General features: G+C 40.8%; 1 non-coding gene across 1 annotated transcript; it reads right to left on the bottom strand.

Annotated features, from left to right (window-relative positions):
- Window positions 1–7,451: 7,451 nt before the first annotated feature.
- On the bottom strand, window positions 7,452–7,558 carry LOC136171341 (U6 spliceosomal RNA). Its single transcript, XR_010663865.1, has one exon. It is a non-coding gene; the product is annotated as a U6 spliceosomal RNA (small nuclear RNA).
- Between the last annotated feature and the right edge of the window lie 5,385 nt (window positions 7,559–12,943).

Genomic DNA, 12,943 nt, shown 5'->3' with positions numbered 1-12,943 from the left:
CTTCCTGACCCAGGGATCAAATCCAGGTCTCCTGCATTGCGGGCGGATTCTTTACCATCTGAGCCACCAGGGAAGCTCAGGCCCTGTGCTAGAGACTCCTAGAAATGTGTGGAGGGAAAATGGGTCTGTCCAGGGAGTTGGAGCCAGTGTCCAGGGTCAGAAAAACACAGGTTATATCTATAAGGCCTCTTGACTTTAACAACATGGCAATTCAATAAGTTTTCACTGTTATCTTTAAAATCTCGTATCTTAGGCCTTCGATGGTGGCTCAGTGGTTAAGACTCCATGCTTTCACTGTTGGCGGTGTGGGTTTGATCCCTGTTTAGAGAACTATGATTCCACATGCTGCATTGGGCAGCCAATAAAAGAAAGAAAAAAAAAAAAACTCGTATCTGTAAAGGTCACATGCACAAGGCCATGTTTCCACCTAAATTTTAGACCTGGAGGTGTCTAAGAACTATTCAGAATTAGTGACCCTCACTTTTCTCAAATGGATGCTTTCTAAGATGCTGTATTAATTTCCTAGTCCTGTTGTAACCAAGTACCATAAGTGAGGTGGCTTGGAGTAACTGTTCCCTCCCAGTTCTGGAGCCCAGAAGTCTGAAATCAAGGGGTTCATAGGGCCATGCTTCCTCTGAAACCTGTAGGGGAGAACCTCTCCTCGCTTCTTCTAGCTTCCGGGCTACTGACCATCCTTTGGATTCCTCAGCTTGAAACTTCATGACCCCAATCTCTGCCCCCACAGCCTCATAACCTTTCTCTCTCTGTATCTGTGTCTCTGTCTCCAAATGTCCCTCTCCTTATCAGAAGCCCTACCCCAATCTGGCAGGACTTCATCTTAACTTGATTACATTTGCGAAGTCCCTATTTCCAAACAAGGTTATGTTCATAGGTTACAGATGGACAGCCAGGAAGTCTTCCATACACTTTTTTAAAAAGCCACTATCACTTAAGAGTTCTTAATAAAGCAGCATAAAGTCATTAATGCTATCAAGTCTTGATCCTTGCCTACACATCTTCTTAATATCCTGTGTATGAAATAAACACGTATAAAGCACTTTTGTGACATACTGAAGTATAGTGATTGTCCACAAAAAGCAGTTGAGCTACTGTTTGAATTGCAAACTGAGTTGCACTTCCATGGAACACCGTTTTCACTTGAAAAGTACACCTGCCAAACTAGGTTTATTCACATTTGAGTATTTAGCAGATATTTCCACAAAAATGAATAAAATGAAGACAACTGACAGCATTTGTTGCCAATGATAAAATCTGATCCTTCAAATAACAATCAGAATTCTGGGAAACTTGTGCCTACCACCATGCGCTTGACAGTTTCCCAATATGTAAAGACTTTTCTGATAAGATCTATAGCCATATTAACAAAAGTGATTTTTTTTATGTTATATAACGAAATGTGTCAATTTTTGTGACATTTGAAGAACTTAGTAAATCAGTATTTTCCACATCTTCAATCCATGATGTTAAGAAACCACGCAGGGGTAAAAAGATCTATTTGAAGTACAAAATGGGTTTTATTGTAGCAGAATATGAAAAGTTCATTGATACAGTCTTGGATTACACATTACAACTTGGGAAACTACCACTTGTCTAGTGTCAGGGTAGTATGAAACAACAGCCACAATTATATAAAAATCATCTAAAAACAAAATATCATTCCCCTTTCAAACTGCATAACAGTGAGGATGAATCTTCTTCAAATGTTTTAACCAGAGCAACAAATAGCAACAGACTAATAAAGAACTGTGACATTGGAGAAGACTCTTGAGAGACTCTTAGACTGCAAGGAGATCCAACCAGTCCATCCTAAAGGAAATCAGTCCTGAATATTCATTGGAAGGACTGATGCTGAAACTGAAACTCCAATACTTTGGCCACCTGATGTGAAGAACTGACTCATTTGAAAAGACCCTAATGCTAGGAAAGATTGAAGGCGGGAGGAGAAGGGGATGACAGAGGATGAGATGGTTGGATGGCATCACCGACTTGATGGACATGAGCTTGAGTAAGCCCTGGGAGTTGGTGATGGACAAGGAGCTGTAGTTCATGGGGTCGCAAAGAGTCGGAGCCTCTGAACTGAACTGAACTGAACTGAAGCTGTAACAAATAGTTCATCATGGTGTTCTACAAAGCCTGCAGCCTGAGGCTGGTTTAGGAGGTGAAAGTTCTGTTGAATACCAGTTTGAGTTCAGTGTTGTGTATTTTGCAAAATGAAATGTGTGCATTGGTCTCTATCAATAATATTTCAAACTACAATAATGGAGGTAAGAAGTATCTTGGTGAACCCTCACACTGTGGCTTTTGTAGGCACAGAGGTATGTGTGACCTTGGTTTATATATTTAGGTGCCAGTGAGGCTGAGGCTACAGATTCCTAGAGTTTTTACCTATAAGCACGCAAACTTGGATCAGGAATTGTTGCTGCCATCGGCTGGACCAGATGGCTGACCATTGGAAATGAATGACTCACGTGTTTGTAAACACGTGCAGCTGGGGCCAGGACTAAGACGACTACCTGACGTATAGCTAATTATGCTGATCTTTGTGTCCGTCCTTAGTTAGGGATGACTCTGTGATGGGAAAAAAAGCAGAAACTCTCCAGCAAGCTCCATCTTGTGTACCGATTGCATTGCTGTCTGTAAACCATTCAAACTTCCGTTGCTATTCACTGTATGGATCCCAAGTAGCCACAGGGGTCTGGAGAGGGGTGATGTCATCCAGCATGGTAGCATCTAGCAAAAGCTATGAGACATATGACCCACGGCTAACCTGAAAGGGGATCTCAAAGCCATTCTCCAGGCCCTAAACATCAGTTATCAAAACTTTCCACAAAAGTTGATGACAAGTGTGAAGGAGGCTTGGGAGGACTCAGCAAATGCAACACAAACAGCACAGCTCAGGGTGTAAGCGCCCCAGCAGACAGAAACAGCTCAAGGAAGCGCACAGCTGAGCCAGCCTCTGGTGCTCAGAATGCGTGCTCGCCAGCAGGCAACAGAGCCGCTGGCATATGCGTTTGTAAAAATGAAGCAAAAGTTTCACAATAGTTTCCATCTATCATGTGATAGCTCTGATTTTCTCCTCTATTCTTTTCTTTCTCCTCCTGTAACAAGTGCCAGTCATGCCCACAAATAGTTCACTCACCAGGTAACAAGCCAAAGCAAGAGAAGAGAGACCCTAGGGGGTTGTCACCAGCTTGTTACCCAATGCTTGGGTTCACCTTGCCTCCTTAGGGTGATCACATTTATTCATACAAAAAATAAATAAACTAATTACTTATTATTTATTTATGCTGCACTGTGCACTATGTGGGATCTTAGTTTCCTGACAAGGGATCAAACCCTCACTCCTTGCATTGGAAGCTCAAAGTCTTAACCACTGGACTATCAGGGAACCCCTGCATTTTCCCTCTTTAAATATAAGAAGAGGCAGGCAGGCCACCACTGAATTTCCTCTGGTTATTATTAGTCTAGTTGTTGGCTAAGAATGGAGAGAGGCATTTAAATGTGACTCTTTTTTTTTTTTTTTTTTAAGGTATTTCTGGTCTCTGTTAGGCAGAAAGTTAGAAGTTAATTATAGAAAATAAAAAGGAGTTCATTCCTACATCAAGGAATGGTAGGATGTTTTTTGAAGTTTAGTGACTAGGAGAATAAGATGTGTGTACTTCAAAGTACACTAAGCATTTAGGTTCAGAAAACACTTTGCCAAATACTCTTTGGATCTAAAACAAGAATTCATCTTGTCCTTGTGTGACATGTCTGGGAGGGTTAATGTTTCTGACCTTAAAGAAACTGCCCAGGAGACAGGGCTGAGAGCAGGACAAGACTGTCTGAAGACCTGTTGTGACAGCAACCAACCATTTAGAAGCTTTACAATCAGAAGAAAAATGAGCTTGAGAAGAAATATGGAACAGCAACAAATCACCATGCTAAACAGTGAGCCCTCCAGTTTCTATGAAAGGTGAAAACTCTCTGTCATTTGAAAAGGAAGAAAAAAAATAAACATTCTAATGATGAAAATTCTTAAGATTTTCTTTTTGTGAGAAACAGGGATGAAAATAGCATCTAAGTTATTTCAAAAAGGTCACAGTCTTAGAAGAGTTGTGGCTTGCAACAACAGCAAAGAAAAAAAAAACCTGGCTTAAGTTTATTTACTTGCGTAAGACTTAGTAAAGTGATTTCAAGCACATACGTTTATTTTCTTAGGACGTACTTTTCAAAAGTAGAAAGAATATGTGTTGGGCTGCACCCTGCGGACAGGGGTGCAAGGACTGCTCTTGCCCAGTTTTAAGACAGAAGAAAGAGGGAAATTGCCTGGTGGTCCAGTGGTTGGGACCCTGAGCTTCCAGTGATGGGGTTTAGGTTCAACTCCTGGTCGGGGAACTAAAGATCCCACATGCCACACAGCATGGCCAAAATAGTTTTTAAAGAGAGAGAAAGAGCCTCAACTCAGTGACAAAGATGTCAGTGGTTTAATGGAGGAGAGAGCTTGCCTATCTGAAGCAGGGTCCTGGATCTGTGGCGAGTCTTCACCATGTGCAGCTAACAGCGGACAGGACCCAGCAGCAGGCCTTGCTCCTGGGGTAGAGGGGACTGTCTGTGGGCTCACTGGTTACCTGGGAAACCACCAACCTTTTGATAAAAAAATTACTAGTGAGAGCCTGGGGCAAGTGTGTAGGAAGGTCAGTCAGGTGAATATGGTGTATGTGAAGCAAGCAGTCAGGCAGGGCATGTACCTTTCCTGGTGCTGCCCAGAGCTGTTGTGAGAATCCATTAAATTGACAAAATAAAACAAAACAGAGGCGGCAGGCAGGTCAAAATCTCTCTGTGCTATGAATCGCAAAGAGTTGGACACAACTTTGTGACTGAACAACAGGAATAAAAGAAGAGAGATGAAAATATTTACTGCATGAGGGATTTCTCTGATGGTCCAGTAGTTAGGAATCGGCACTCCCAATGCAGAAGGCATGGGTTGGATCCCTGGTCGGAGATCTAAGACCCTGTATGCTCCATGGCGTGGCCTAAATAAATAAATAAAATAAAATTTTTAATATGTAAAAATGAAAAATTAGGTTGGAGTCTACCTAGCTCTGGGCTTTCCTAGCAGTTCAGCTGTAAAGAATCTGCCTGCCAATGCTGGAGACACGGGAGATGTGGGTTCGATCCCTGGGTCGGGAAGATCCCCTAGAGAAGGAAATGGCAACCCACTCTAGTATTCTTGCTGGGAAATCCCATGGACAAAGGAGCCTGGCAGGCTGCAGTTCATGGGGCTGCAAAGAGCCAGACACGACTTAGGGACTAAAAAACAACTACCTAAGCTTGAGTTTTGATATATTCATTCTTCTTTTGCCAGGTTAAGTAAACATTTGTTGTTTTGGTCCAGTTTAAGGGGAGAATGTATTGGATATTTGTTGTAGTTGCTGTTGCTTTGACACAGTTCTATTCTGTGGTGCTGGTAACCTGAATTTTGCTTTGGGGAACCGCCCCTTTCCCACACTTTGAGCCCACATGCTTCAGGTGAACCTGAATCCACCACGGCTCCTGGAAAGAAGTATGTGACCCACGCTAAGCTGATCAGCACACCTATGTCCCCTGACAACAGTAATTTATTCAAAGAAGAACACATGAATCAAATAAGACCAATCAGGGCATAAAAGAATCAATACCAAGAAATTGAGCCTATTGGTGGGTTACTCGGACCTATTTTTTCTCTTTGGGTATGAGTAAGAATAGAGTTACTGCTATAATACATTCCTGGCAGAGAATGAAAAATGTTACAACCTTACGGAGAATTCAGCAATGTCTAAAGAGACTAACAATAGAAGCAATTCATAACCCGTGATTTTTTTCCCCTATAAAAGGTGTTATTGGGAACTTTAGTGAAATCTATAGCCTTTTTAGTGAAATATATAGTGAAATCAAGAAAACTTGAGTTTTCATATCAAATTTAATATCTTGGTTTTTTTTTTTTTTTTTTTTTTTTTAAGAAAGAAAGGGAGAATTTTATTTTTGAGGATTATAATGTAGGAGACAGTCTTTCAGAAAGCTTTGAGCACTGTTCTGCCCATTAGAGGTCAAAGCACAGTTATGTAAGTTTTTGAGACAAAGGATTATACATCAGATGACATATTGCCAGTTTATACAGTCCAGATCAGCATGTAGGAAGTGATTGTGGGTCATCATGACCCCTTACCAAGTTAAGAGGGAAGGTTATCTCCTAAGGAGGTCTGGTTAACACAGATGCACACCTATACACTATACGGGTTTTTATGTTCAAGTTTTTCTTGCCTTGCCATAAAATATGAATTTTATTTCACCAATATGGTATAGTTGATCATGAGGAATATTCCTAGCTGACATCTGGTGTTTCCTTCCTGTGAAAGAGCCAAACTAGCGTAGCTTCTTTTCTCTGGGCCTCTCTTCCTCTTTTCACCTTCTCTGGCTCTGGGAAGGTGGGTGATCTCATGGTAAGTCTGCGAGAATAACGGGGCCTGCTCCGTGCAGCTATGCCCTTTTCCTCTTGGAGCAAGCCTGCCCACGGGAGCAACCTCTCTGCTGTGATTCCCCCTTCCTACCTCCCTACCCGCCCCTGACAGCCCCTCACCTGAGTAGGCATCTGCCTAATGCTATGGTTCCCTGACAGACTCATTTGGCCCTCAAACTAAATTACATCCTCCAGCAGAGCTCCTAGCATTACTAAAGGTTGTATTTGGCTTATGTTTTTATTCGACCTATTTCTCAGATTGTTCAGAAGGTTATTTATCGGGACTCTCCTTGGGAGGATCTGATGGAAATGTTTATACACTCAGTCTTTAACTAGGCATTCATCGAAATCTACTATGTACTGAAACTGAGCTAGAGATTATGAAATAAGTGAGACAATGCCTGCTCCTAAGACGTGCCCCATGTACTGTGGGAAAGATAGGCATGTTCACAATGATGGGCAGTATGTGAAGTGTCTGGGAGAGATATTTATAAGATACCAAGTGAGCACCTAGGAGAGTGCTTAACCCAGCCAGGGGAATCTGGAGAGGCTGCCAGATTCCCAGAGGAGGTGATGTCTAAACTGAGTTTAAAAGATGAACATCTATGTGTGTAAAATGTGTGATAGAGCATCACAGGTTAATATCATTACCTACTTAAATGCCCTGTTTTCCCTGATGGACTGTGAGCTCCATCAGGGTAGAAGCATATCTACCCATTCACCACTTTGAGCAAGATCCTGACTCATAGTAGGTGGCACTAGTGGTAAAGAATCCACCTGCCAATGTGGGAGACTGAAGAGACACGGGTTCAACCCCAGGGCAGGGAAGATCCCCTGGAAGAGGAAATGGAAACCCACTCCAGGATATTTGGCTGGAGAATCCCTGTGGACAGAGGCACCTGGCGGGCTACAGTCCATAGGTAGCAAAGAGTTGGACACAACTGAAGGGACTAAAAATATGGAACGCTTCACGAATTTGCGTGTCATCCTTGCGCAGGGGCCATGCTAATCTTCTCTGTATCGTTCCAATTTTAGTATATGTGCTGCCGAAGCGAGCACTAATATCTTGTTTTTAATCATTGTTTTTTGATAACTATATTGTGGTTGGTATTCTTGTTTTTAGATAATACACATTGATGTGTTTAAAGATAAAAAGTTATTACATCTACGATTCATTGCCTGTGGTTGAAAAAAAAATGACATTATACACATGCAGATGGTAAATGTATAAAGTAGGGGACAGGAAAAGAATGAAAAAGCAAATGGAATAAGCAGTTAACTGGGGAACCTGTTTAAGGGGTGTGGTACAGCAAGAAATATATTTAGTCCTTTCATAGTTTCTGACTCTGAGCTCTTTTAGGAGGGTTTGGTGTAATATGTGTGTGTATGTGCATGCATGTTCACTTGTGTGTGACTCCTTGTAACCCCATGGACTGTAGCCCACCAGTCTCCTCTGTCCATGGGATTTCCCAGGCAAGAACACTGGAATGGGTTGTCATTTCCTCCTTCAGTGGTTCCTGACCCAAGGATGGAACCCATGATCCTTGCCTGTCCTGCATTGTCAGGTGGATCCTTAACCACTGCACCACTTTTAACCCTTGGCATTTCCTGAGTGATAGAAATGTCTTGCCATTCATAAGGAGCCCCTCTTGTGCACACCTGAGTACATTCTAATGAGTTGACTGAGGTCAAGCCCCAAAATAACCCCTGGATGTAGCTGGTCACCAAAAAGGCAAAGGGATGAGAAGGCTGGAAATTTCAGCCACACCTACCGACCTCTGGGAAGGTGAGGAGGCTGGCAATTAAGCTCTACAAAAACTCAACAAGATTTGATCAGCTTCCTACTTGGTGAAAGCTTCCACACACGAGGAGGTGGTGCACCCCAGTTCCATGGGAACAGAAAATGTTCTCCTCAGGACCCTTCCAGACCTTGCCCTATGTACCTCTTCATCTGGCTGTTCATGTGGAAATAAATAGTTCTGAGCTCTGCGAGGCATTCTAGCAAGGTAACTGAACTTGAAAAGAGGGTTATGAGAATCTCCATTTCATAGCCAGTTGTTCATAAGCACCTGGAATTTCTGGTGGCATCTGAAAAGGCAGATGTAATCTCATAGGACTGAGCCCTTTAGTTGTGGGATCTGACACTATCTTCAAGTAGTTAGTGTCAGAATCGAGTTAAATTGTAGGACACCCAGCTTGTGTTGCAGAATTGCTTAATGTCTGGGAAAAAACCATCACACACTTGGTGTGAGAAGTGAAGTGGAGTGCATGAGTAGGGGAGTGAAGGACATACAAAGGAAGTGAGTTTTCCTTTACAGAGAGGACACAGAAGTCAGTCTTGCTATTCTCGAAACTTCTGTAAATCTGTAATTATGTCAAAATAAAGTTTACTTGAGAAAATGCAGGAGAGGGAGGAGGAAATGGCAAGAGAGGAGGAAAAAGAAGAAAATTACTGTTGGCAGCTGCCTTAAAACCACGCTGGGAAAGGCTGTCTCAGAACGGAATATACCCAGAAGCAGCAGTGTGAGGTGGGTCCAGGAGACTTTACTGAGCCCTATGTTAAGATTTAAACTAGCTGATCTGCTCTGCCTCTGTACATTTCAGCTTGCATGAGTCAAATGATTCCTCTTCACAAGACTTCTTGTGAAATGTATAATTCACCAGGTTCCAGAAATTACTATGTTTCTTTTCCTTTTTTTTCATTCTTTTCCCCCCAGTTGTTCATTTTCATTCCTAAATGAACACTAAGATGACACACCAGAGTTCTAATAAGCTACATGCTTTGCTGAAAAAAAGAAAAAGAAAGTGGAGGACATGGACAAAAGTTACTAGAGAAATACAACTATAAAGAATTACATGGATGGGAACTTCCCTGGCAGTCCATTGGTTAAGACTGCACTCTTCCAATGCAGGGGATGCATGTTTGATCCCTGGTCAGGGAACTAGGGGCCTACATGCTGTGTGGTGCAGTAAAAAAAAAAAAACAATTACAGGGACAATTCAACGACAACACCAAAACCAAACTGATTTAAAAGTGAATAAAGGACTTGAATAGATATTTATCCAAAGAAGACATACAAGTGGCCAACAGGTATATGAAAATATGCTGAACATTGCTAATAAATAGTGAAATGCACAAAAAACTTCAATATCACCTCACATCTATTAGAATGGCTATTATTAAAAAAGAAACAGAAGATAATAAGTGTTAGTGAACGTGTGAAGAAACTGGAATTCTTCTGCACAGTTGGTGAAAATGTAAAATGATGCAGCCACTGTGGAAAATAGTATGGCAATTCCTCGAAAAATTAAGCTTAAGCATAAAATTACCATACAGTCCAATATATACCCAAAATAATTAAACCCAGGATCTCAAAGAGATATTTATATTCATAGAAGCATTGTTTGCAATAGTAAAAAGGTGGAAGTGACCCATATATCCATTGATGGATGAATGGATAAAGAAAATGTGGTATATACATACAATGAATTCACTCTTAAAAGGGAAGGAAATTCTGACACATGCTACAACATTGATGAACTTTGAGAACATTATGCTAAGTGAAATAAGTCAATCACAAAAGGACAAATACTTTGTGGTTCCATTTACATAAGATTTCTAGTGTAGTGAAATTCACAGAAAGTGGAATACAGAAAGTGAAGTGGTGGTTTCCAGAGACCAGTGGGGAGAGAAGAATGAGGAGTTATTGTTTAATAGATACAGGTTTCAGTTTTGCACGATAAAGAGTTCTAAGCACGGATGGCATTAATGGTAGCAGGACAGAATCAGCAAACTTGACGCTGAACCATACATCTAAAAATGGTTAAGGTGATATACTTCATGTTATATACGTTTTACTATTAAAAAATAAAAAGTTACAAGGACAAAGAATTTGCCACAGGATAGACTGAACAACTTACATAGTTTAGCCAGAAAACAGCTAGAGCAAAGAGAAAAAAATTACTTAGGAAGCAAAAATGTATAAATCCTGAGGAAAGATAAAATTTATTGTAAAACTCTAACCTAAATCTATGTAGAAAATATGCATATTAAATATAATACCCTGTTACATGGCTTTCTCTGTACACAAAGATACAAAATGACTATGTCAGCCTTGTAAGGATTTACAAATCTCACAAAATCTAGGACTTTAGTTCTCCATTAGATCTGAATTATTTAGGGTTAGGTTTGGTTATATGTGACAGAAAATAAATAAGTAAATAATAGTGACTTAAAAGAGAAAAAAAGAAAATATAGTGGAGGGACTTCTCTGGCGGTCCAGTGGTGAAGACACTGAGCTTCTACTACCAGGGAACCTGGGTTCAATCCCTGGTTCAGGAACTAAGATCCTACATACCATATGGTGTGGCCAAAGAATAAAATGAAAAGAAAATATAGCAGAAAATCAATACACTACCATATATAAAATAAATAACCAATAAGGACCTACTATACAGCACAGGGAATGACATCCAATAATTTGTAGTAACCTAAAAGGGAAAAGAGTCAGAAAAAAATAGATACATGTATATGTATAAATGAATCACTTTTTGGTACAACTGAAACTAACACATCATTATAAGTCAACTACACTGCAATAAAAGCGGAAAAAAAAAAGTATTATTAAATAGGGATTACTAGACATGGGCCCTATCTTTATTCTAGAAATTCTAAGAAAGATTACCTGCCCCTGACATACTCTTCAAAGCTTCTCATGATGTCCTAAATTTGTCTTTAAGGACTGTAACTTTAGCTTGAAGTTTTTCCCTCTGTCCTAACCGTGAGGTAAGTTCCAGAAATATAGTACAAAAGCTCAGTCAACATTTTCCTCCAGTTCTTCAAAACGACACATCCAAATACATTATCTTATTTGCCTGAAACTTCACTCCTTTAGATCTTAGCATTTCTGCCAGTCCCTCACTATTCCCTCTAAAGTGTGTGTTAGCCGCTCAATCGTGTCTTTGTTGTGACCCCATGGACTGTATATAGCCCCCTAGAATTCTCTGTCCATGGAATTCTCCAGGCAAGAATACTGGGGTGCATTGCCATTTCCTTCTCCAGGGGATCTTCCGTATCCAGTAATCAAACCTGGGTCTCCTGCATTGCAGACAGATTCTTTACCGTTTGTGTCACCAGGGAAGCCCACACCCCACAGTGATTTTCCCTCCTCCATCTCCCTTGCCCTTATATCTACTTGGCGATCTGGTCCTGGCATTTTCCTTCCCAGTCGCATTCCTCTCTTCTGCCCAACCCCATTGTTGCTACCCTTCGGCTATTTATTCCTCGATTGCTGTGACAGAAGCCAGCTCTCCCCCTCAACCTCTCCCCTGTCCCACAGTAGAAAGACGGGAAATGCTACCGCACCAGGAAAGCAGGTGAGAAAGAAGAAGGGAGAGAGGGAAGGAAGCAATATTGGAAAATTTCAATAACTTGAAAATAAAACCAAAGGCTGCATCATGAGAAAAATATAAAAGAAACCTTCCTTAACAAATTCTATTACTCAAACACAATCTTTGTACATATATTTTGCACATTTCCCCCCCAAATTTCCAAAAGATAGTCCATGGATACTTTCTAGAAGTCTAGCCAGACCCTAGTCTATGAATTACTATAATTGAAGAAAGTCTCTAAGAATCAATCCTAATGTAATAACATAGTATATTGAGTCTGAGATTTTTCTCAGTCAAAAAATTTTCTCCAAGAACTACCAGCCTTTAGGAGACATGGTACCTTATGAGGTTATTATATAAAGATTATTGTTTAATAATAATTTTACAAGTTCTGATCTAAATGTGTTTTCTGTATCACTGGACTTAGTAAAACTTGAGGGAAATGGAATTTCAGCTCAGTATAAGAAAGACATCAATAGCAAGATTGTTGGGCGTTCCATGGTGGCCTAGAGGTTAGGATTCTGGGCTTTCACTGCTATGACCCAGGTTCAGTCCCTGGTTGGTGAACTGAGGTCCCACAGGCCACAGTGTGGACAAATAAATAAAATAAAATACGAAAAAGCCAAAACAGCTACAACAACAACAGTGTTGACAACAGGATGGAAACTTTCAGAGGAAAGTAAGCTGGAGAGTATGAGTATTTGTCCGGAAATTGCCAGACTGCCTTAAACATCCAGGTCTTAGTTGTGACATGCAGGATCTTTCAGTTGTGGCATGTGGGATCTAGTTCCTTGGCCAGGGCTTGAACCCTGACCCCCTGCATTGGGAGCACAGAGCCTCAGTCACTGGACCTCAAGGGAAGTCCCTATATAGCTATAGTCTTAATAGTGAATATATTTACCGTATTTGCAAGCCAAGTATATAATTGGCGAAACCAGTTTGAGAAACATTGTGTTAGAAGTTGTCTAAAACCCTGAGATCTAACAACTAGCTGGAGTTTCTGATTTAGGCTCAATTAACTCCTAAAGAAAATTCTTAGGAAAAAAAAAAAAA

This window comes from Muntiacus reevesi, chromosome 6 (genome assembly GCF_963930625.1).
Source record: "Muntiacus reevesi chromosome 6, mMunRee1.1, whole genome shotgun sequence".
Taxonomy (NCBI): domain Eukaryota; kingdom Metazoa; phylum Chordata; class Mammalia; order Artiodactyla; family Cervidae; genus Muntiacus; species Muntiacus reevesi.
The sequence above is the reverse complement of the archived record's forward strand: the minus strand, read 5'-3'. Positions and strand labels throughout refer to the sequence as shown.